Raw genomic sequence first — 23,616 nt, 5'->3', positions numbered from 1 at the left:
TACTAACAGAGATCGGATTTCCACCAGAAGATAGCATTCAAATATTATGTGATAACGAAGCAGCCATTGTCATATCAGAAAATCCAGTTCAACATGACCGAACCAAACATGTGGAAGTTGATCGACATTTTATTAGACAAAAATTAGATGATGAAATCATTTCCCTTCCATCAATCAGATCCGAAGATCAACTGGCCGACATCCTCACCAAATCAGTCAACGGAAGACTCTTCAGTGAAGTTCTTAGCAAGTTGAATATTGTAAACCCCACTATTCAACTTGAGGGGGAGTGTCAGAATACATGAGAAATGCAGATTACCAATTGAGGTAATTGACTTGGGATCAGAAGAAAGTGCCCTTCATCCTTTCCCAGTTTAGAAGATCACAAGACAACATATGTCTCAAGCATTCAACGGTTATAAGTCCATGTGCAGCCTCATCGTTCCTTAAATGGTGAAGTGGTTCCAAAAGTTAAATTGGAGCCTAACTTCATATAGATATAGCTGTTAGAAAAAGTATGTATAAAATAAACACTTAGCAAATGTAATCAAACTTAATTCAATTGTATCAAACAATCAATTTATTCAATACAAGATCAAATTCATACATTTTATCACACGGATCACGCATCTTTTGGTTCCCCTGTGAGGGTCATTACGATCCATTCATGTGTCGTGTCGTTCGGGGTAGTGGGGAAAACCTTATCGGGGACGATGAGTTTAGGAGAACTCCACACCCGCCGTGGACATGAGTGATCTTGGGAGTATTATTCTGCCCGACAAGGACGTCGGGAATTCATGGGGGAGTTTGTAACCAAACGTCCCACATTGGATTGATAAAGGGATTTTGGGTCCTTATAAACTTAAAGTTGTTGTCAACCAATATCATGATTTCTAGTTGAAACTTAAAGATATCCGGTTACTCCACTATTTTAACTTTGAGGGGCGATAAACTTTCGGGGTGTGATGGGAACGTAACTTGTGCATCTCTTGGGTCTGCTTTGAGGGTCCTTTCAGTTGGTATCATAGCCATAGCCTCTCGAGGTGTGATAAGCACTCGTCTCATTCATCTATTGCGGTATTCACTCAAGGTGTGATGGACACTCTGCTCAACGTCTTCTGAGGAATGGATCTTAGGTATTGACAATGTCTCGACCTGACGAGGACATCAGGAGTTTAAGCCGGAGAGTTGTTATTAACCCATCCCACATTGGATTTTCAAAGAAATATTGAGTCCTTATAAGCTTAATGTTGTGTCTAACTAATATCTTCTAAAATGACTTCTAGTTGAAATTTGAAGATATCTGGTTAGTCCACTGCTCATCTCTGAGTCCGCTTTAAGGTTCGTTTAAGTTGTTATCATTAATTTCTAAATCTTGGCGTTGTCATTGTTCTTTGAGTAGCAATGTGATTACTTGACAATGAAGTGTGTGATTGTTTAAGCAATTAATTTATTGAAACGATCATTATAGTAGAAACTCTTTCGTCAATTGTAGATATGGTAACAAGGTTTGTCGGGCTTGTATTTATGTGCTCAACTAAAATTTAATTCATTTGAAGTTAGTAACGAAGGATTTATGGACATGGAAAACAAAATTTTGATGGGAGAAGTGAAATAACTCTAACTACATCACAACTTTCATTGTGGTCAAAGTTTCTCAAAAGGTTAGAGAACGAGATCTTGTCAAGCGCACTGAAGGAAGATGTAGAATTTATTTCGAGTCAAATCACGTATGGCTCCTCTCTAAATGGTATATGGCTCATTTTCTCCGTACAGTGGACCTCGATTGCCAACATGACAATGGGGTATGCTCTTTCTTTTCCAGGAGAGTATGCCAATATGATCTTAATCAGGTGCGGGGCTTTGCGTCATCAGTAAAATTTTCACCACAGGCACGCATAAAAGAGTGGCGGAAAGGTAAAGGTAGACAGGCCCGGCTAATGGGATGTGCTACCGGTTCATTTGCACAAGGCCCATCAAATTTAGGGGGCCAATAAATTATTACCCAATTGTATTAATCCAATAGTTCATCCATTATATTGGTGGGCCAATAGTCCAGTTATTACTCCCTATTTATTAGTGTTTTGACTACTTCCGCATTCGATGTGTTGACTCTTGCGTATTACTTGATATCTTTTGTTTACCAAGTACTTGTTATATGGAGTATGATTTTTTTTTTTTTTTTTTTTTTTTTTTTTTTTTTTTTTTGTAAGCGAGGAAACCCTCCTATGAACGAGCATATTGGCTCCCCCATAGAAGGTAAAACCTCGGATAATCAAGCCCCCTGAGCGCGAGACCTGGTACCGGGTGAATTGCGCATTATGCGCACCCTCTAGTCACACTCCCTTTTTGAACAATTTGGCATAGCCAGGAATTGAACCCGGGTGGTGTGCTTCATTGGGCAACTCGGTTCCTTGATATTAATCAAGTTATATTATTATATTATCAAACGTATGTACTATTTGTTAATCTATCATTTATCGTTTATACTTCGTATTAGTTAACGTCGGATCATCTTTCGTTCCTCCTGTATATATTATCGGTTAAAATAAATTATTAATAATATATGTGTACCTACATATAATTACTTGATATTGTGTTTTCTGCAACCGTTCTTTTCAATGACGCTAGTAATTATGATATTTTTTTCTTAGAATTATTGAACTTATTCTTGTATCATGAAAAATTTGCGTATATAAAAGGCCTATTTATACTTATTGAACAGGGGCCCTAAAATTGACAGGACCACCTTGAAGGTAGATATATGATCACGTGTGACGTGAAAAGAATGATAATAATCATTCCCATATATATCTTCCTCCTCAATCAAGGGCGATCATATGCTATGTTATGTGGTGTGAGGTCCTATGATTTCATTACTTTGAATTTTTTTTATATAATGTACTCTTCAAATAGTATAATAAGATAATATCAAAATTTAACAATAAAACTCTACATATTTTTTAAAATTTTATGATATTTTAAATGTAAACAACCACTAAATTAAAAATCAAACATAATTTGCTTTGAAGAAAAAAGTTTGAGAGCCCAATGGTTTTTCCATCTAAACATCGTGAATTCGTCAGTGTTCTCAATGTATTTTATTTACTTATTTTACATGTATCCAAAATGAAGTACTATTATGTTACTTTTATAAAATTTTCCTTGTACAATCAAGACTTTGACTTCTCATTTCAACCCTTAACCCCTTTAAAACTCCATAGGAACACATCCACTAGTTTCATGTGGCTCCCGTTTTGCGGTGCCCATGTAATACGTCTCATTTTTTGATCATTAAATATATTTTTAATTATATTTTACTGGATCTATATCTCCAATACGTAAATACTCAGAAACAACTTTTAGGGTGTGTTTGTTTACCTCTTAATAGGATGGATTAGTGCTGAATGTTATACATTTAATATTCAATGCGTTTATTTCTAACCTATGAATTAGATATGATGATAAATGATTCATCATTCAATGCGAAAATATTCAGAGTTAAAACACTCTCATAACCATTAAGCACCTAAATTTTCTGTAATATCTTTATCAAGTTATATCCAAAACACTTAACAAACAAGTATATTGAATTTTTTTTATTAGTGTAACACGTTAATAAGATAATTTTACCAAATTTATATCGTTCATTCAAAATAATTACAGTATCAAACAACATATTTTCATTTAGAACCAAGTTTATTTATAGACTTCCAACCATTTTTTCCGAACGACGATAACGGCATCACCCAGGAGTTAACCACATTCGTGATCATATGTCACCCACACACGCTAGGAGAAAACTCAATTCGCGACGATGTTGACAGTACCATCGAAGGTTGGGAATACCTTACCATCAAAGATTGGAAACTCTCGCTTGGAGTGAGAATCGAACATGGGTTGGCAGTACCCCAAGTTGAATCTCACCCCATACCACTTAAGCCAACGCTTCGATGGTGACTTTGAACCATTTACATTATGAATACACTAAAAGAGGTGTGAATTTAAGTCGTTTTATTCTCTCCAGCCTTTTCAAACGACAACATCAACAAAGTTATAAAACTGGCCCCTAGACAATGTTCAATTTATCGTTAAATCATCCAGGGCAACCTTGTTTTCATACGGAAACAGTATCCGTATTCAATTAGAACCATACATATTTTCCTAATTCAAATAACTAAATATATAAGCCTAAATAAGGATGACAACTTGACAACTAATCACATCTTGTTCCACTTTGTAAGTGAGGTGCACATTTAGACCACTTTTAACGGTGGCTATGCAACGCCGTGGGATCGGACGTAGCAAGGCAGCTACGCCCATATTATGCCTCACAATGCGTTGATTTATCAATTTTGTGAGGCGTCTGTTGGTTGGAAAGCTACGGCCAGAGCAACACTCGTGAGTTGAGAAGCAAAGCAACATGATTAGTTAATTTTTTATTAATATTTTTAATATATTATTTTAATTCAATTTTTATTCACTCTATCAATCATATTTTATCAAATCATCACAATACTCCTAACTCAAATCAAAAACTCACGCCACCATTACTTCACAAAAAAAAAAAAACTCACACCACAAATCCACACTATCCACATTAAAAGGTGTTTGACTACCAAAGAAGTTACTCGCTAGAAATCTTCCACGTCAGCCAAATTTCAAAGGTTTAAAGCCTTTGACTATTTCTATGAGATATAGTCAAAGCTGGAAGAATAGCAAGGAAAATCAAGGCTGGAAGAATAGTATCAAAACTAAGAAAAATCATCTCTGCAGAAAACTAAATCTGCACTTATAAAATTTTGAAAACCCATAACCAATTACTATGAAAAGTAAATAAAAAGTAATTTGACATTGGGTTGTTGCTCAGCTGGTAGTGGTCGACCTCTCTAGAGTTGTTCGACTTCGCAGGGCTGCAATATTGCATTCAATGTTATCTCTGACCTGAAGTATCCACCGAGGTCGCCTTTCTCTTAGTGTGGGGGCAGCGGGGAGGGGAGGTTTTACCAGCCATGACCTCGAATTGGTCCGGATTTTCTTCAGGGCAGTAGTTGGAGGCAAGTTATGCAACTACGGGAGATGAACGCGTAGGTGATTAAGTCATATGGGTAATCCCAAACTGATGTCCAACAAAAAAAAATGAAAAAACAAAAAGAAAAAGGAATGTGATTGTGATTGTGAGTTTTGGAGTAATAATCCAAACAACTTTAACGTATTTCTTTATTGATAACTTATGAGTCGTTAACATCATATATTCAGAATAACTAATTAAGAGTTGCACTGAATAAAAAGGTAGGATGATACCTTTGCAATGATCCTTGCTAGTCGTACCGTCAAGGCAAAAACACACCAACCCGGTCACATTATGATGACCACACATCCCATTGTTCTCTTCGCACTTATCGCAATCTTTACTCTCCGTTCTCCACCACCCTAGCTCGAATCCTCTGTTCAACGCTCTACCGTATTCCCCTAAGAGACCTAAAGGACCGTTCATCTGATCACGGAACACACTCGTTACCACGTGATCCTCACATGAGTAATCAGTCCAATTAATATTCTCTGTATCCGAACTTTCAATATTAACACATGACGACTTATTATTTCGTTCATCATGTAAACACGGTATTTCAGTTGCGAAATCAGGGATGTTTTTGAGTGTTCGTGCAGTTGTAATGAAAACTTAGATTTAAAGTGAGCGGTGAAAAATCAAAAGGAAGTGTTGTTATATTAATACTATGTTGCACTCTTGTGATCGAAAATCGTGTGTACTTTTAAATTTTATAAACGCAACGGAACGATAAAAATAAACGTATTTTTATTTTAATATAAAACTTTCAATCAAACATTCACACGATTAACGGTTCCCAGCAAGATCCAGTTACACCACTAATAATTATCAAATAAATAATTTACAAAGTGGAGTTTAGATATACCTTTAGCGAGCAATAGTCATGAGTAGATTGAAACAAGTGTCCAAAATAGAACACCTCTACAGATAGTCCACAGAGCACGTCAAGCAAACACCGGAGACTGCTAGATCTTGAATCACCAATATTACCCAAATACTCGTCTTTAATTGAATGTTGTCTAAATTGTTTTCAACAAAAACAATTAATTATTTATGTTTCTCTTTCGCTAACTATTAACAAAAGGAAACAAAAACACCAACACCCCTTCCCTTTTATTTTAATGATGGCCAGGATGATGTATGTGACATACTTGAAGAACATGTCACACAACCAAGGAAAATAACACATCAAGAATATTCATAACATTAAATATTCAAGAAGGTAGAACTTGTGTGAAAAAAAAAAAAAAAAAACCTTCCGATGGTTATTTCGACTCTCCTTTTGTTTTTTATACGGCCAAAAACAAAAAACCCTTTTATTTTTAGAGATTATATATCGGGAGGCCACCAAAGTTTATTGTTTTGTGTTTGTAGGTCACCGATATTTGAAAATGATTTTGTGGGCCTTCCAAGTTTAACTATTCATGTTTGTAGGCCACACATATTTTAAAATGCTTCACAAGCCATTCAAATTCGTAGGTTGTTACATATATATCAAATCCGACTAAAACTCTTTATTAAAAAAAAAGAAGAAGCAAATACTCGTGTATTTGGTATGAACTAATCGTCATAAAAATAAGGTTAATTAAGAAAAACTTGGTTATCTGTGTTATTTTTTACATTTTTCTAATGAGATTTTAGCTACATTTGGTACCGATGGAAAAATACACGAACTTGGATTACCTATAAAATCATATTCGAATATAGGTGACCTGTAAACACGAAAAGATAAATTTGGGTGACCTACAAAATCATTTTTAAATATGTGTGGCCTAAAAGCACAAAACAAGAAACTTGGGTGGCCTCCCTATATATAAACCCTTCTTATAAACCCTTCTTCAAACACTAAAATGTACCAGCATATAAACTCTCTTCAACACTTCATCAACAACAGCTTGATCCCATGCATATTCTCTGATATACACAGCTATGCCCTTCCATTCACAAAAATCCAAACGCACAATTTGATTCAACTTAACTCTTAACCTCCTATCTAGCAAATGAGTCATGGTAAACAATAGAGTGACACCTTCAAATTCAGATTTATCAACCTCAACCTTGACAACTTCACCTTCATACCTTCTGAACCTAAATCTTTTGTTCATCTGGACCCTTAGATCACCTTGCCTAGCAGCAACCACAACAGTATTCTCCTGAACATCACCAACACCACCTATTTGAGTATCACCAGCAACAACCACCTGAGTATCAACACCAACCACCATTTGAGTATCACTAACACCTCTATCAGCAATATTCTCCCCCTCAGCCTGATGCTCCCCCTCAATTTGAGCTCTCTTTGATTGCTCCCCCTCAACACTTGCAAAACCTGCATCTGCAGTACCTGTACCTGCATCATCTGACCTCTTTCTTTTCTCCCCCTTTTTGACATCATCTAAAGGCAGAGAAGATATGACCTTCCAAATTTCAGTTTGTTGATTTTTGAGGGAACAAATATCAGAAGCAAACCCAGTAAAACATTGTCTCAGTTCATCAACACCAATCATCCTTTTCTCCAGCTCAGCCAACCTGTGATTAATTTCTGTTACAGACCCTGAACCACCTGTACTAGTCAACCCCTGCATATCCCCAACCAACCTCCTTACCTCCAACAGCTCATCTTTTGAAACAAAATTATTATTAAAGTTAAGATTATTGTAAGATCCTGAATTTTTTGTGCATCAGAAAATGTCCCTGAAAGTGCCAGTAAATGTGTGCATCAGAAAGTGCCACTAAAGGTGAACCTCACACTTATGCATTTTCAGAATTTACATCAGAATCAGAATCTGTCAACCTCAGTCCCTGAACTTTTAAATTGAAGCTGAAAACTGAAATTCGGTTGAAGAGCTGAAGGTGTCGCGTTTGGAGCACTCGTATCGCGTTTTGGTTCATCGCGAAACGCGACAGAATAGGTTGAAACGTGATGGCTTGGAAATCCCCCACCTGACCACTTTATCGCGTTTGGGTTGGTGTTGTCGCATCCTGGTAGTCGCGAAACGCGACAGGTCGTCGCGATACGCTACAAAGTCGCTGAACTGACTAAATTGACCCCTTTTTAAGGGTATCTTTTGGGGTGTTTTGGTCTTTTCACTTTGTGGACGGGTTTTTAGCCTCAAAACTGATCCAAGCTTATCCTCAACTCATTTATCACTCATTTCTCTCCCACCAAACATCTTAGAGAGAGAGAGGAGAGTTTTAGAGGGAGAAAGCTTTGATTGAGGAAGAAGAAGGGTGAATCGGGTCAAGTCGCGAGAGTTAATGTTGTTCACCTCGTTCACGGCAACATTTTGGTAGTAGTGGTAAGTTCTAACTCCGAAATTCATTATTCAATTTTGATATTCAAATTAGGGTTTGAGCTTGATTTTGTTAGAAACCCTTTAATGGTTGTGAAATGGGTTTGTTGTGGTTAGTAGTTGGGTTTTGACCCGTTATTGGTGGGTTAGGGTTTGATGACGATTTTGGTCATGGTTTTGGATGTAAATCACTAGTTTATAAATGTGTTAGTGTATAGATGTTCATAAGAACATGTTAGTTGGTTAAAATGGTTGTTGACTTTGATTTAGTGTCAAACTAAGATTTGAGTCAAGTTTTGGTGAATCAAGTATGTAAATACTTGATTTAAGTGTTAATTGGTGTTTTGGAAGTATAATCACTAGTCGTTAGTGATTTTGGGCGTTTTTGAGACTTTGGTCAAAATGGATTGACTTTGATTGGGTCGAATTTGGTAATGACACTAATTTTGGATTAAATGGACGTTAAACACTTTTGTTAAGTATTAAATGATGTTTTTGAAGGTAATTACTCGCGAGAAGTAATTTTGGGTTGAAGTGATATTTTAACATAAGTCAAAGGTAGTCAAATGCAATATGGGTCAATATTGCTCGTGTTGGGGTGTTGGTGTATATGGTATTTGAAATGATCACTACTTAAGTATTAATCTAGTTTCGGGACCTAGGTTGGTCTAATTAGTGTAAAGTGCAATTTGGGTTAACTTGTACATATTAGTGTGGGTTTGAATTATCACCCGAAGTGGTAATCGGATTGAGCTCATTAGGAGATAAATGGGCGGGTCAAACGAGCAAGGTGAGATCCCTCGACTAAGGGATGTGAGTGTTGAGTTCTCTTTTAGAGAATTGTTATTTATGTGTATTGTACCTATATGTGTATTATAGGTAAGGGTTTGCTCGGTTGCGTTTGGAGGCGAGTTACATACATGACTTGTGCGGACATCTCGAGGTGAGTGGAGTAATTATACGTATGTGTATATGGCGTATTTATTTGTGAATGTTATGGTATGAACCATCGAGCCGGTAGTGCCATAACATGTGTGTGACGAGTGTCATGATGTGAACCACGAGCCGGTAGCATCGAGTGTGAACCACGAGCCGGTAGCACTATAAACTAAGATGTGAACCACGAGCCGGTAGCATCAAAGTGTGAACCACGAGCCGGTAGCACTATAAAAGAGTATGATTCAAATGCGTAGTGGCGTGAACCAAGGAGCCGGTAGCGTCATAGCATTACGTATGGTGTGAACCACGAGCCGGTAGCACCATAGCGTTTATGGTTAACCATATGGTATTGTGTATGTGTTGTAGTGTAGCATATTATATTGTTTGAGTATATGCTATTGGTTATGCTAGCTTGCGATATTGGAGGTTTTTAGCTTGATACTCGAGATGGTTTGCTAATTATGTTGCTAGCATGTATGCGGTATGTGAGTAAGTGTATGCAAGTAGGTACATTATATATTTATATGTATAATTATTGCATTCACTAAGCTTTATGCTTACCCCTCTCGTTGTTTACCTTTTTACATGTATCGTGTTATGATGCTAGCTAGTCGTTAGACTAGATGCGTAGGAGCGCTTGGGCTCGATGGGGTAGCTTTTGGAGTTTTGGACGCGGATTGGGGATTTGGTAGTCCCCGGGATTATGCTCTTGGTATCGGGTTGGGTTATTGTGTACTAACCCGTATTTCTTGTGTTCGGGTCATTATTACAAATGATTTTGTAAAGTGTAATTTGTGTACCAAGGGTCATGATAAATTGTTAAACGTATCATTACGATATTATGTTTTGATTAAAACAGAGTTGAAAATGTATTGTATTAATGGGACCTAACTTATAAAAAAGAAAAATGTGCTCCGTTTTTGGTTAAACGGATTGGGGTTGTTACAAGTGGTATCAGAGCGTAGTCTAAGGGAATTAGGTGACCTTGGAATAGGTGCCTAGTCTTAGACTTATTGACGGTTGTGCGTTATTTGCGGGACTTGTAGGAATACGGGTCGGTTTGCGATTTGTTAGTGCCTTAGAGTAGGTGACTAACTAGGACTTGTGATTGTCCAAAGCGTGATTATGTGGGGCCTTGTTTCGTGTTTAAATTAGTGCCTTAAATTGCTAGTGCCTAATGTAAGTAGGCGAACCTGGACGTTGTTTTAGTGATAGTCACCTAGGTTGTAGGTTGACTTGTTGTTGCGGTGTACTTGTGTATTTATTATTATATTGTATATAGGTGTATATATACAGGTATCTATTGGTGTGGTGTCCTAGAGACGAATCTATTGGAGAGATTCAGATGTTTGGCAGTTTTGAGTGATCAAGTTCGCGGTAAGGACTTTGGTCATTCGGGCACTGGGAGTTATCGCGTGTTATCTTGTGTGAATGTTGCGTCAGTCCGAGTAAAGTACTTTGCGTGACCATGTGGAAATGGTAAGGTACGCATTTGTAATAATGACCGATCACCATTATTACGAAAGTGTATCTTGACACTAAACATGACATGACAAGTACCGAACGGAGGAAACGTAGCATGGTTGGGGTAGAACGGGACGAATTAGGAATATTTTATTGGTTCTTAGGGTATAGTAGTCTCGAGTGATGTGCTTGTTGTCACATCAGGTTCCTTGTGAGTCGGGAAGTGTACGATGGATTCGGTTAGTTCAGTGAGCGGGCCAACTCACGAGTTTGGCGCGTGCTTAGTCACCCTAAGTAGTGGGTGCACTGTTGAGATTGTTATTGGTTTTAGTTACCCATCGTAACTAGGATGACCGATTTACGTGTGCGCGTGTGCGGCGAAGACTTGAATTCCGTAATGGAATGCAATAAGTCTAATGATTATAGTTTTGAGTTACACTCGGTAGAGTGTGTGGTTAGAGAATCGTGTTAGGATTCTTGTTGTGAGTCGCCTTGGAATTGGGGAAATCGAGGAGTCTTCGGGTTGTTAAACTCATGGGAGTGAGACCCGTATAATGTTGACTGCGTTAGTGTGTTGTTGATTATAGGGCAACATTCCTAATGGAATACCCCTTGTAGTAGTGGTTTTATCGAGGTGTAGAAAGGATGTAAGACTTGGTGTTTACAAGCATCTCCTTAGTGATTGGATGAAAGGTTTCGTTAGGCTATGTTGTTTTGGCCTTGTGGTGTGTGTAGAATGTGATCGCTAGGAACTTTCGAGAAGACAATAAACCGTAAGTTTTGTCGGGTAGGTATGACTGCGGATCATTATTGTGGAGTGATGGGCGACATCGGGTGTATGGAACCCAAAGATCGAGTTTCTAAATTTCGGTAGATTGTAGTGGGAGTCTGCATGACACTGCGTCAGGTGCCCCTTTATACATGCAAAGTGTGATGTTCAACTCCGGTGGTGGTGTGATCACTTTATGCTTAGGGTGACCGTGAGATGCCCTTGGAAGCAACGGAGATTTCAATAGTGATCGACGTGTGATAGTAATTCGACAGTTGCGAAAGTCAAAGTTTAAGAGTATTGCAGAAATACTTCTTATGAAGTAAGGGATGAGCGAATCTTGTTGCTCTTATGTGATAGACGAGTAAGGATGACCGGTGAGCCGGTGATGGACTTAATGGTCGATTAGGTCGAGGGTTATGATGAAGTGTTGATATTACGATCGATGCAATTATTGTGTCAGATTGGTCACTCTTCACCATGAGAGTGAGCGATTGTTGGTAAAGGTTCGTTGAGTGGAAGGTCGGGTGATCTCGACCGAGATGCACGACTGAATTATCGAGGTGACATATGCTTAGGCATAGAGACGTATGTGGGACTTTGGTGGAGTTCTCTTTGCGAACAATTAAGGCAGTCGATTGTGACTTGTGGTTTGAAGGTGCGATGTCGTTGCGTGTAGACGCCTCGAGTGATTGTGCATGTCGGCTCTGAGAGCCTATGGTGAGTTTGCAGTGATTCGGTGTTTATAATCAGTGTTAAGAATGATCATGTGTGTTATGGAATGGCAGTTCCGCGGGATGTTATCATCTTGGCGGTGAGAATGGGGAGATGAATCCTAAGTGGGGGAGTTTTACTGCCGCCCGAGGAAAACTCCAGTGGTGTTATGTATAGTGAAATGTCGGAGTATACCGTGCTAGCCTCAATAGGTATTCGGAGTCCCTAACGAGGAAGAGTGATGGGTTGTTGATGTCGACTCGAGATCGTTCATTACGATTATGAGTTACGATTCCAGAATGTTATGGTGGAAGATTGTGATGATGGGAACGAAGGAAGTGTAAGTCTTCATATGTAAGGTGGTCGTGTAGCACCAAAGTGCGGTATAAGACCGAGTGTGAAGTCTAAGATCACGGAAGTGAGCAAATGTAACTGTCAATGCGAGTGCTCTCGTGATGTAATTTAAGTTGGTGTGGAACTCGGGTAGTACTGTTGAGTGAGTACGAGTTCGATATCGTGGTGGTTGTTGTATTTTTCCTTATCGGGAAACGTGTTCATGGAAATTGTCAGTGGATTATTCCACTTTATGAATGATTGTGAGGCGGTGAGTGTCGGTTCTAAATGCCTCACATAGAGACGCGCAGTTGTTGTTTGTTTGCGAGAGTGTGTTCCCTAGTGATGCGACCCTTTGGTTGAATGAAATGTCGAGGCCATCCTTAATGGACGGTCTAGGAAGGAGGATTCGTCCGGCGTTGGTGAATATTTTGTGGGTCGTGTGACGAATTGCGAATTTGTTGTGATGATAATTCGCTGTTGACGAAATTCTAGTACACGAATAATTTCCATGATAGTACTAGGGGGCCGTCTTGTGTGATTGTGTTGTAGGGTTTGGAGGAGAAACCATGTGCCGAGTGTTGATGCTTTGCCTAGTTCGTGGTTTATTATTGTCCATCCTGGATTAATCCAGAGACTGATGGTCATGTGCAGATTGATTGATCGGAAAATTTGTGTCCTTAGTGTGATTATTTAGTGATACTGAATTTTCCTTGTTAAAGGAATGACCCGGTGATGGAGACGAGGAAGTTGGTTCTTGATTCGGAGAACATTCGTGATTGACCGGTTGAGTGATGTGTTTATGAACCGATGAAGTACGAAGTTTTAATGAGGCATGAATCCTTCTCGATTTGGATTAATGCAAGACTTGGTTCACGGCGTAGTGGACCTAGTATATCACGTTGGGTGATATAATTATGGATGTAGCTTTTTATGAGTTATAGCCGAGAGAATTTGAAGGAATATATGGTGTTTTTCGTATTTTCTAAGTGTGTATTTCGGGCGTCGAGCGTATAAGATACCGTTTGTTGCGGTAATGCACGCCATTGATTATTAGCGTGTGGTGAGATATTCGGGTTAATGGAAAATTGTTATGAACGTCGAATGTGGATGTGTGTCGAAGGACCATAGAGTGTGGGTCTGATTGGTTAAGTAACGGAGATCACGAGGACGTGATCCAGTTTAAGTGGGGGAGAGTTGTAAGATCCTGAATTTTTTGTGCATCAGAAAATGTCCCTGAAAGTGCCAGTAAATGTGTGCATCAGAAAGTGCCACTAAAGGTGAACCTCACACTTATGCATTTTCAGAATTTACATCAGAATCAGAATCTGTCAACCTCAGTCCCTGAACTTTTAAATTGAAGCTGAAAACTGAAATTCGGTTGAAGAGCTGAAAGTGTCGCGTTTGAAGCACGTGTATCGCGTTTTGGCTCATCGCGAAACGCGACAGAATAGGTTGAAACGCGATGGCTTGGAAATCCCCCACCTGACCACTTTATCGCGTTTGGGTTGGTGTTGTCGCATCCTGGTTGTCGCGAAACGAGACAGATCGTCGCGATACGCTACAAAGTCGCTGAACTGACTAAATTGACCCCTTTTTAAGGGTATCTTTTGGGGTGTTTTGGTCTTTTCACTTTGTGGACGGGTTTTTAGCCTCAAAACTGAATCAAGCTTATCCTCAACTCATTTATCACTCATTTCTCTCCCACCAAACATCTTAGAAAGAGAGGAGAGTTTTAGAGGGAGAAAGCTTTGATTGAGGAAGAAGAATGGTGAATCGGGTCAAGTCGCGAGAGTTAATGTTGTTCACCTCGTTCACGGCTACATTTTGGTAGTAGTGGTAAGTTCTAACTCCAAAATTCATTATTCAATTTTGATATTCAAATTAGGGTTTGAGCTTGATTTTGTTAGAAACCCTTTAATGGTTGTGAAATGGGTTTGTTGTGGTTAGTAGTTGGGTTTTGACCCGTTATTGGTGGGTTAGGGTTTGATGACGATTTTGGTCATGGTTTTGGATGTAAATCACTAGTTTATAAATGTGTTAGTGTATAGATGTTCATAAGAACATGTTAGTTGGTCAAAAATGGTTGTTGACTTTGATTTAGTGTCAAACTAAGATTTGAGTCAAGTTTTGGTGAATCAAGTATGTAAATACTTGATTTAAGTATTAATTGGTGTTTTGGAAGTATAATCACTAGTCGTTAGTGATTTTGGGCATTTTTGAGACTTTGGTCAAAATGGATTGACTTTGATTAGGTCGAATTTGGTAATGACACTAATTTTGGATTAAATGGACGTTAAACACTTTTGTTAAGTATTAAATGATGTTTTTGAAGGTAATTACTCGCGAGAAGTAATTTTGGGTTGAAGTGATATTTTAACATAAGTCAAAGGTAGTCAAATGCAATATGGGTCAATATTGCTCGTGTTGGGGTGTTGGTGTATATGGTATTTGAAATGATCACTACTTAAGTATTAATCTAGTTTCGGGACCTAGGTTGGTCTAATTAGTGTAAAGTGCAATTTGGGTTAACTTGTACATATTAGTGTGGGTTTGAATTATCACCCGAAGTGGTAATCGGATTGAGCTCATTAGGAGATAAATGGGCGGGTCAAACGAGCAAGGTGAGATCCCTCGACTAAGGGATGTGAGTGTTGAGTTCTCTTTTAGAGAATTGTTATTTATGTGTATTGTACCTATATGTGTATTATAGGTAAGGGTTTGCTCGGTTGCGTTTGGAGGCGAGTTACATACATGACTTGTGCGGACATCTCGAGGTGAGTGGAGTAATTATACGTATGTGTATATGGCGTATTTATTTGTGAATGTTATGGTATGAACCATCGAGCCGGTAGTGCCATAACATGTGTGTGACGAGTGTCATGATGTGAACCACGAGCCGGTAGCATCGAGTGTGAACCACGAGCCGGTAGCACTATAAACTAAGATGTGAACCACAAGCCGGTAGCATCAAAGTGTGAACCACGAGCCGGTAGCACTATAAAAGAGTATGACTCAAATGCGTAGTGGCGTGAACCAAGGAGCCGGTAGCGTCATAGCATTATGTATGGTGTGAACCACGAGCCGGTAGCACCATAGCGTTTATGGTTAACCATATGGTATTGTGTATGTGTTGTAGTGTAGCATATTATATTGTTTGAGTATATGCTATTGGTTATGCTGGCTTGCGATATTGGAGGTTTTTAGCTTGATACTTGAGATGGTTTGCTAATTATGTTGCTAGCATGTATGCGGTATGTGAGTAAGTGTATGCAAGTAGGTACATTATATATGTATATGTATAATTATTGCATTCACTAAGCTTTATGCTTACCCCTCTCGTTATTTACCTTTTTACAGGTATCGTGTTATGATGCTAGCTAGTCGTTAGACTAGATGCGTAGGAGCGCTTGGGCTCGATGGGGTAGCTTTTGGAGTTTTGGACGCGGATTGGGGATTTGGTAGTCTCCGGGATTATGCTCTTGGTATCGGGTTGGGTTATTGTGTACTAACCCGTATTTCTTGTGTTCGGGTCATTATTACAAATGATTTTGTAAAGTGTAATTTGTGTACCAAGGGTCATGATAAATTGTTAAACGTATCATTACGATGTTATGTTTTGATTAAAACAGAGTTGAAAATGTATTGTATTAATGGGACCTAACTTATAAAAAAGAAAAATGTGCTCCGTTTTTGGTTAAACGGATTGGGGTTGTTACAAGTGGTATCAGAGCGTAGTCTAAGGGAATTAGGTGACCTTGGAATAGGTGCCTAGTCTTAGACTTATTGACGGTTGTGCGTTATTTGCGGGACTTGTAGGAATACGGGTCGGTTTGCGATTTGTTAGTGCCTTAGAGTAGGTGACTAACTAGGACTTGTGATTGTCCAAAGCGTGATTATGTGGGGCCTTGTTTCGTGTGTAAATTAGTGCCTTAAATTGCTAGTGCCTAATGTAAGTAGGCGAACCTGGACGTTGTTTTAGTGATAGTCACCTAGGTTGTAGGTTGACTTGTTGTTGCGGTGTACTTGTGTATTTATTATTATATTGTATATAGGTGTATATATACAGGTATCTATTGGTGTGGTGTCCTAGAGACGAATCTATTGGAGAGATTCAGATGTTTGGCAGTTTTGAGTGATCAAGTTCGCGGTAAGGACTTTGGTCATTCGGGCACTGGGAGTTATCGCGTGTTATCTTGTGTGAATGTTGCGTCAGTCCGAGTAAAGTACTTTGCGTGACCATGTGGAAATGGTAAGGTACGCATTTGTAATAATGACCGATCACCATTATTACGAAAGTGTATCTTGACACTAAACATGACATGACAAGTACCGAACGGAGGAAACGTGGCATGGTTGGGGTAGAACGGGACGAATTAGGAATATTTTATTGGTTCTTAGGGTATAGTAGTCTCGAGTGATGTGCTTGTTGTCACATCAGGTTCCTTGTGAGTCGGGAAGTGTACAATGGATTCGGTTAGTTCAGTGAGCGGGCCAACTCACGAGTTTGGCGCGTGCTTAGTCACCCTAAGTAGTGGGTGCACTGTTGAGATTGTTATTGGTTTTAGTTACCCATCGTAACTAGGATGACCGATTTACGTGTGCGCGTGTGCGGCGAAGACTTGAATTCCGTAATGGAATGCAATAAGTCTAATGATTATAGTTTTGAGTTACACTCGGTAGAGTGTGTGGTTAGAGAATCGTGTTAGGATTCTTATTGTGAGTCGCCTTGGAATTGGGGAAATCAAGGAGTCTTCGGGTTGTTAAACTCATGGGAGTGAGACCCGTATAATGTTGACTGCGTTAGTGTGTTGTTGATTATAGGGCAACATTCCTAATGGAATACCCCTTGTAGTAGTGGTTTTATCGAGGTGTAGAAAGGATGTAAGACTTGGTGTTTCCAAGCATCTCCTTAGTGATTGGATGAAAGGTTTCGTTAGGCTATGTTGTTTTGGCCTTGTGGTGTGTGTAGAATGTGATCGCTAGGAACTTTCGAGAAGACAATAAACCGTAAGGTTTGTCGGGTAGGTATGACTGCGGATCATTATTGTGGAGTGATGGGCGACATCGGGTGTATGGAACCCAAAGATCGAGTTTCTAAATTTCGGTAGATTGTAGTGGGAGTCTGCATGACACTGCGTCAGGTGCCCCTTTATACCTGCAAAGTGTGATGTTCAACTCCGGTGGTGGTGTGATCACTTTATGCTTAGGGTGACCGTGAGATGCCCTTGGAAGCAACGGAGATTTCAATAGTGATCGACGTGTGATAGTAATTCGACAGTTGCGAAAGTCAAAGTTTAAGAGTATTGCAGAAATACTTCTTATGAAGTAAGGGATGAGCGAATCTTGTTGCTCTTATGTGATAGACGAGTAAGGATGGCCGGTGAGCCGGTGATGGACTTAATGGTCGATTAGGTCGAGGGTTATGATGAAGTGTTGATATTACGATCGATGCAATTATTGTGTCAGATTGGTCACTCTTCTCCATGAGAGTGAGCGATTGTTGGTAAAGGTTCGTTGAGTGGAAGGTCGGGTGATCTCGACCGAGATGCACGACTGAATTATCGAGGTGATATATGCTTAGGCATAGAGACGTATGTGGGACTTTGGTGGAGTTCTCTTTGCGAACAATTAAGGCAGTCGATTATGACTTGTGGTTTGAAGGTGCGATGTCGTTGCGTGTAGACGCCTCGAGTGATTGTGCATGTCGGCTCTGAGAGCCTATGGTGAGTTTGCGGTGATTCGGTGTTTATAATCAGTGTTAAGAATGATCATGTGTGTTATGGAATGGCAGTTCCGCGGGATGTTATCATCTTGGCGGTGAGAATGGGGAGATGAATCCTAAGTGGGGGAGTTTTACTGCCGCCCGAGGAAAACTCCAGTGGTGTTATGTATAGTGAAATGTCGGAGTATACCGTGCTAGCCTCAATAGGTATTCAGAGTCCCTAACGAGGAAGAGTGATGGGTTGTTGATGTCGACTCGAGATCGTTCATTACGATTATGAGTTACGATTCCAGAATGTTATGGTGGAAGATTGTGATGATGGGAACGAAGGAAGTGTAAGTCTTCATATGTAAGGTGGTCGTGTAGCACCAAAGTGCGGTATAAGACCGAGTGTGAAGTCTAAGATCACGGAAGTGAGCATATGTAACTGTCAATGCGAGTGCTCTCGTGATGTAATTTAAGTTGGTGTGGAACTCGGGTAGTACTGTTGAGTGAGTACGAGTTCGCTATCGTGGTGGTTGTTGTATTTTTCCTTATCGGGAAACGTGTTCATGGAAATTGTCAGTGGATTATTCCACTTTATGAATGATTGTGAGGCGGTGAGTGTCGGTTCTGAATGCCTCACATAGAGACGCGCAGTTGTTGTTTGTTTGCGAGAGTGTGTTCCCTAGTGATGCGACCCTTTGGTTGCATGAAATGTCGAGGCCATCCTTAATGGACGGTCTAGGTAGGAGGATTCGTCCGGCGTTGGTGAATATTTTGTGGGTCGTGTGACAAATTGCGAATTTTTTGTGATGATAATTCGCTGTTGACGAAATTCTAGTACACGAATAGTTTCCATGATAGTACTAGGGGGCCGTCTTGTGTGATTGTATTGTAGGGTTTGGAGGAGAAACCCTGTGCCGAGTGTTGATGCTTTGCCTAGTTCGTGGTTTATTATTGTCCATCCTGGATTAATCCAGAGACTGATGGTCATGTGCAGATTGATTGATCGGAAAATTTGTGTCCTTAGTGTGATTATTTAGTGATACTGAATTTTCCTTGTTGAAGGAATGACCCGGTGGTGGAGACAAGGAAGTTGGTTCTTGATTCGGAGAACATTCGTGATTGACCGGTTGAGTGATGTGTTTATGAACCGATGAAGTACGAAGTTTTAATGAGGCATGAATCCTTCTCGATTTGGATTAATGCAAGACTTGGTTCACGGCGTAGTGGACCTAGTAGATCACGTTGGATGATATAATTATGGATGTAGCTTTTTATGAGTTATAGCCGAGAGAATTTGAAGGAATATATGGTGTTTTTCGTATTTTCTAAGTGTGTATTTTGGGCGTCGAGCGTATAAGATACCGTTTGTTGCGGTAATGCACGCCATTGATTATTAGCGTGTGGTGAGATATTCGGGTTAATGGAAAATTGTTATGAACGTCGAATGTGGATGTGTGTCGGAGGACCATAGAGTGTGGGTCTGATTGGTTAAGTGACGGAGATCACGAGGACGTGATCCAGTTTAAGTGGGGGAGAGTTGTAAGATCCTGAATTTTTTGTGCATCAGAAAATGTCCCTGAAAGTGCCAGTAAATGTGTGCATCAGAAAGTGCCACTAAAGGTGAACCTCACACTTATGCATTTTCAGAATTTACATCAGAATCAGAATCTGTCAACCTCAGTCCCTGAACTTTTAAATTGAAGCTGAAAACTGAAATTCGGTTGAAGAGCTGAAAGTGTCGCGTTTGAAGCACGTGTATCGCGTTTTGGCTCATCGCGAAACGCGACAGAATAGGTTGAAACGCGATGGCTTGGAAATCCCCCACCTGACCACTTTATCGCGTTTGGGTTGGTGTTGTCGCATCCTGGTTGTCGCGAAACGAGACAGGTCGTCGCGATACGCTACAAAGTCGCTGAACTGACTAAATTGACCCCTTTTTAAGGGTATCTTTTGGGGTGTTTTGGTCTTTTCACTTTGTGGACGGGTTTTTAGCCTCAAAACTGAATCAAGCTTATCCTCAACTCATTTATCACTCATTTCTCTCCCACCAAACATCTTAGAAAGAGAGGAGAGTTTTAGAGGGAGAAAGCTTTGATTGAGGAAGAAGAATGGTGAATCGGGTCAAGTCGCGAGAGTTAATGTTGTTCACCTCGTTCACGGCTACATTTTGGTAGTAGTGGTAAGTTCTAACTCCAAAATTCATTATTCAATTTTGATATTCAAATTAGGGTTTGAGCTTGATTTTGTTAGAAACCCTTTAATGGTTGTGAAATGGGTTTGTTGTGGTTAGTAGTTGGGTTTTGACCCGTTATTGGTGGGTTAGGGTTTGATGACGATTTTGGTCATGGTTTTGGATGTAAATCACTAGTTTATAAATGTGTTAGTGTATAGATGTTCATAAGAACATGTTAGTTGGTCAAAAATGGTTGTTGACTTTGATTTAGTGTCAAACTAAGATTTGAGTCAAGTTTTGGTGAATCAAGTATGTAAATACTTGATTTAAGTATTAATTGGTGTTTTGGAAGTATAATCACTAGTCGTTAGTGATTTTGGGCATTTTTGAGACTTTGGTCAAAATGGATTGACTTTGATTAGGTCGAATTTGGTAATGACACTAATTTTGGATTAAATGGACGTTAAACACTTTTGTTAAGTATTAAATGATGTTTTTGAAGGTAATTACTCGCGAGAAGTAATTTTGGGTTGAAGTGATATTTTAACATAAGTCAAAGGTAGTCAAATGCAATATGGGTCAGTATTGCTCGTGTTGGGGTGTTGGTGTATATGGTATTTGAAATGATCACTACTTAAGTATTAATCTAGTTTCGGGACCTAGGTTGGTCTAATTAGTGTAAAGTGCAATTTGGGTTAACTTGTACATATTAGTGTGGGTTTGAATTATCACCCGAAGTGGTAATCGGATTGAGCTCATTAGGAGATAAATGGGCGGGTCAAACGAGCAAGGTGAGATCCCTCGACTAAGGGATGTGAGTGTTGAGTTCTCTTTTAGAGAATTGTTATTTATGTGTATTGTACCTATATGTGTATTATAGGTAAGGGTTTGCTCGGTTGCGTTTTGAGGCGAGTTACATACATGACTTGTGCGGACATCTCGAGGTGAGTGGAGTAATTATACGTATGTGTATATGGCGTATTTATTTGTGAATGTTATGGTATGAACCATCGAGCCGGTAGTGCCATAACATGTGTGTGACGAGTGTCATGATGTGAACCACGAGCCGGTAGCATCGAGTGTGAACCACGAGCCGGTAGCACTATAAACTAAGATGTGAACCACAAGCCGGTAGCATCAAAGTGTGAACCACGAGCCGGTAGCACTATAAAAGAGTATGACTCAAATGCGTAGTGGCGTGAACCAAGGAGCCGGTAGCGTCATAGCATTACGTATGGTGTGAACCACGAGCCGGTAGCACCATAGCGTTTATGGTTAACCATATGGTATTGTGTATGTGTTGTAGTGTAGCATATTATATTGTTTGAGTATATGCTATTGGTTATGCTTGCTTGCGATATTGGAGGTTTTTAGCTTGATACTTGAGATGGTTTGCTAATTATGTTGCTAGCATGTATGCGGTATGTGAGTAAGTGTATGCAAGTAGGTACATTATATATGTATATGTATAATTATTGCATTCACTAAGCTTTATGCTTACCCCTCTCGTTGTTTACCTTTTTACAGGTATCGTGTTATGATGCTAGCTAGTCGTTAGACTAGATACGTAGGAGCGCTTGGGCTCGATGGGGGTAGCTTTTGGAGTTTTGGACTCGGATTGGAGATTTGGTAGTCCCCGGGATTATGCTCTTGGTATCGGGTTGGGTTATTGTGTACTAACCAGTATTTCTTGTGTTCGGGTCATTATTACAAATGATTTTGTAAAGTGTAATTTGTGTACCAAGGGTCATGATAAATTGTTAAACGTATCATTACGATGTTATGTTTTGATTAAAGCAGAGTTGAAAATGTATTGTATTAATGGGACCTAACTTATAGGAAAAAAAATGTGCTCCGTTTTTGGTTAAACGGATTGGGGTTGTTACAATTATTAATCTTAGAGTGCACACCAGAGAGCTTGTCATCAAAACTCCTTAGTCAACTTGGTCAAAGCCTGATGTAGGCCAACCATGGTGACTGGTGCCTCAGTCTGAGAAGTAGTGCCAGAAGATAAGGGTAGGGTTGGTATGTCCTCACAGCCTTCCTGTTGTAAAGAAAGCTGATCCTTAGATATAGAAGATTTTGAGGTCTGTATCTCACCCTGTGGCATGAGTGTGATATTGGCAGCCTGTGCAAGTAAGTGTAAGGATGGAATATTTGGAGTGAGTAGTGGCAGACTTAAGTCTGGGGTAGCAGTTGGCTTGGTCATTGCAGTAGGTTATTGGATTTATTTATTTGAGTCCAGGATTGGAACTTCTTCAAATAAGTCAACTGAGTGGGTTTCTTCAGTGACTGTAATGAGGGTATCCAAGTTTACTATCCTATCAGGTTCAGGCTGGGTTAAAGCACTCTTCTCACCAACCTCTAGCAGAGGTGTTGGAATAGTACGTGCAGCACTTTTCCTACTGAATTTTTGAGGTGAATTCACAAGTGCTGTAGAATCTAGGGTTTTAAGTATGGTGGTATTCTCAATATGAACTGGTGAGTTCATAAGGTTGGTCAAATGGAGATTTTGTTCAGTAGCAGCGGGAGAAGATGGGTTAGAATGAGGTGGGATTTCCTGATTCATGTCCTCAGCCTGCTCTGTATGTGTAACATCATGGGGTGGAGTATACTGTTAATTCCAATGATACCAAAAAGGCTCTCGTTATTGGTTTTAGCCCCAATAAGGCTCTAGTGTGCGGTTCATCCGTGGGTTACAAGCTTGTGTATTCAAAGTTGTTCCCTATTTCGAAACAACCACATGTCGAGTAAAATTACCGAGCAATCTAAACCCGGTGTCGGTGTAGGGAGGAAAAGATACTCGAGAATGGCAATTTGTACAATCAATTCAATTCAATTCTGGAGTAACAACTCAGACTTCGATTGCTCAGAATCTGCAGGTTGGTCTGCACGGCCAAGATTGATCCAATGCATTATAGCAAAAAGTTATCAAAAAGATTTACACAATCATTATCAAATTAATACTCCTGACAAAAATTTTCAAAAAGTTACCATTAACTCCCTTCATTAATACCAAATTTGACCCTTTTATTTTAGGAAATAGAATAAAGAAAAGAAAAAAAAAAATTTAACCTAAAAACAAAATTTAAAAAAAAAACTTTATTTGACGAAAGAAGGAAACAAATTTATACACAAAAATACACT

General features: G+C 39.5%; 1 pseudogene; it reads right to left on the bottom strand.

Moving 5' to 3' along the window:
• The window catches only part of LOC139849715 (LEAF RUST 10 DISEASE-RESISTANCE LOCUS RECEPTOR-LIKE PROTEIN KINASE-like 2.1), a 39,588-nt pseudogene extending 16,550 nt beyond the window's left edge, over positions 1-23,038 (bottom strand).
• Positions 23,039-23,616: the final 578 nt, after the last annotated feature.

This window comes from Rutidosis leptorrhynchoides, chromosome 5, assembly GCF_046630445.1.
Source record: "Rutidosis leptorrhynchoides isolate AG116_Rl617_1_P2 chromosome 5, CSIRO_AGI_Rlap_v1, whole genome shotgun sequence".
Lineage (NCBI taxonomy): Eukaryota > Viridiplantae > Streptophyta > Magnoliopsida > Asterales > Asteraceae > Rutidosis > Rutidosis leptorrhynchoides.
Note: the sequence above shows the minus strand (reverse complement) of the source record. Positions and strands in the feature narration are given on the sequence as shown.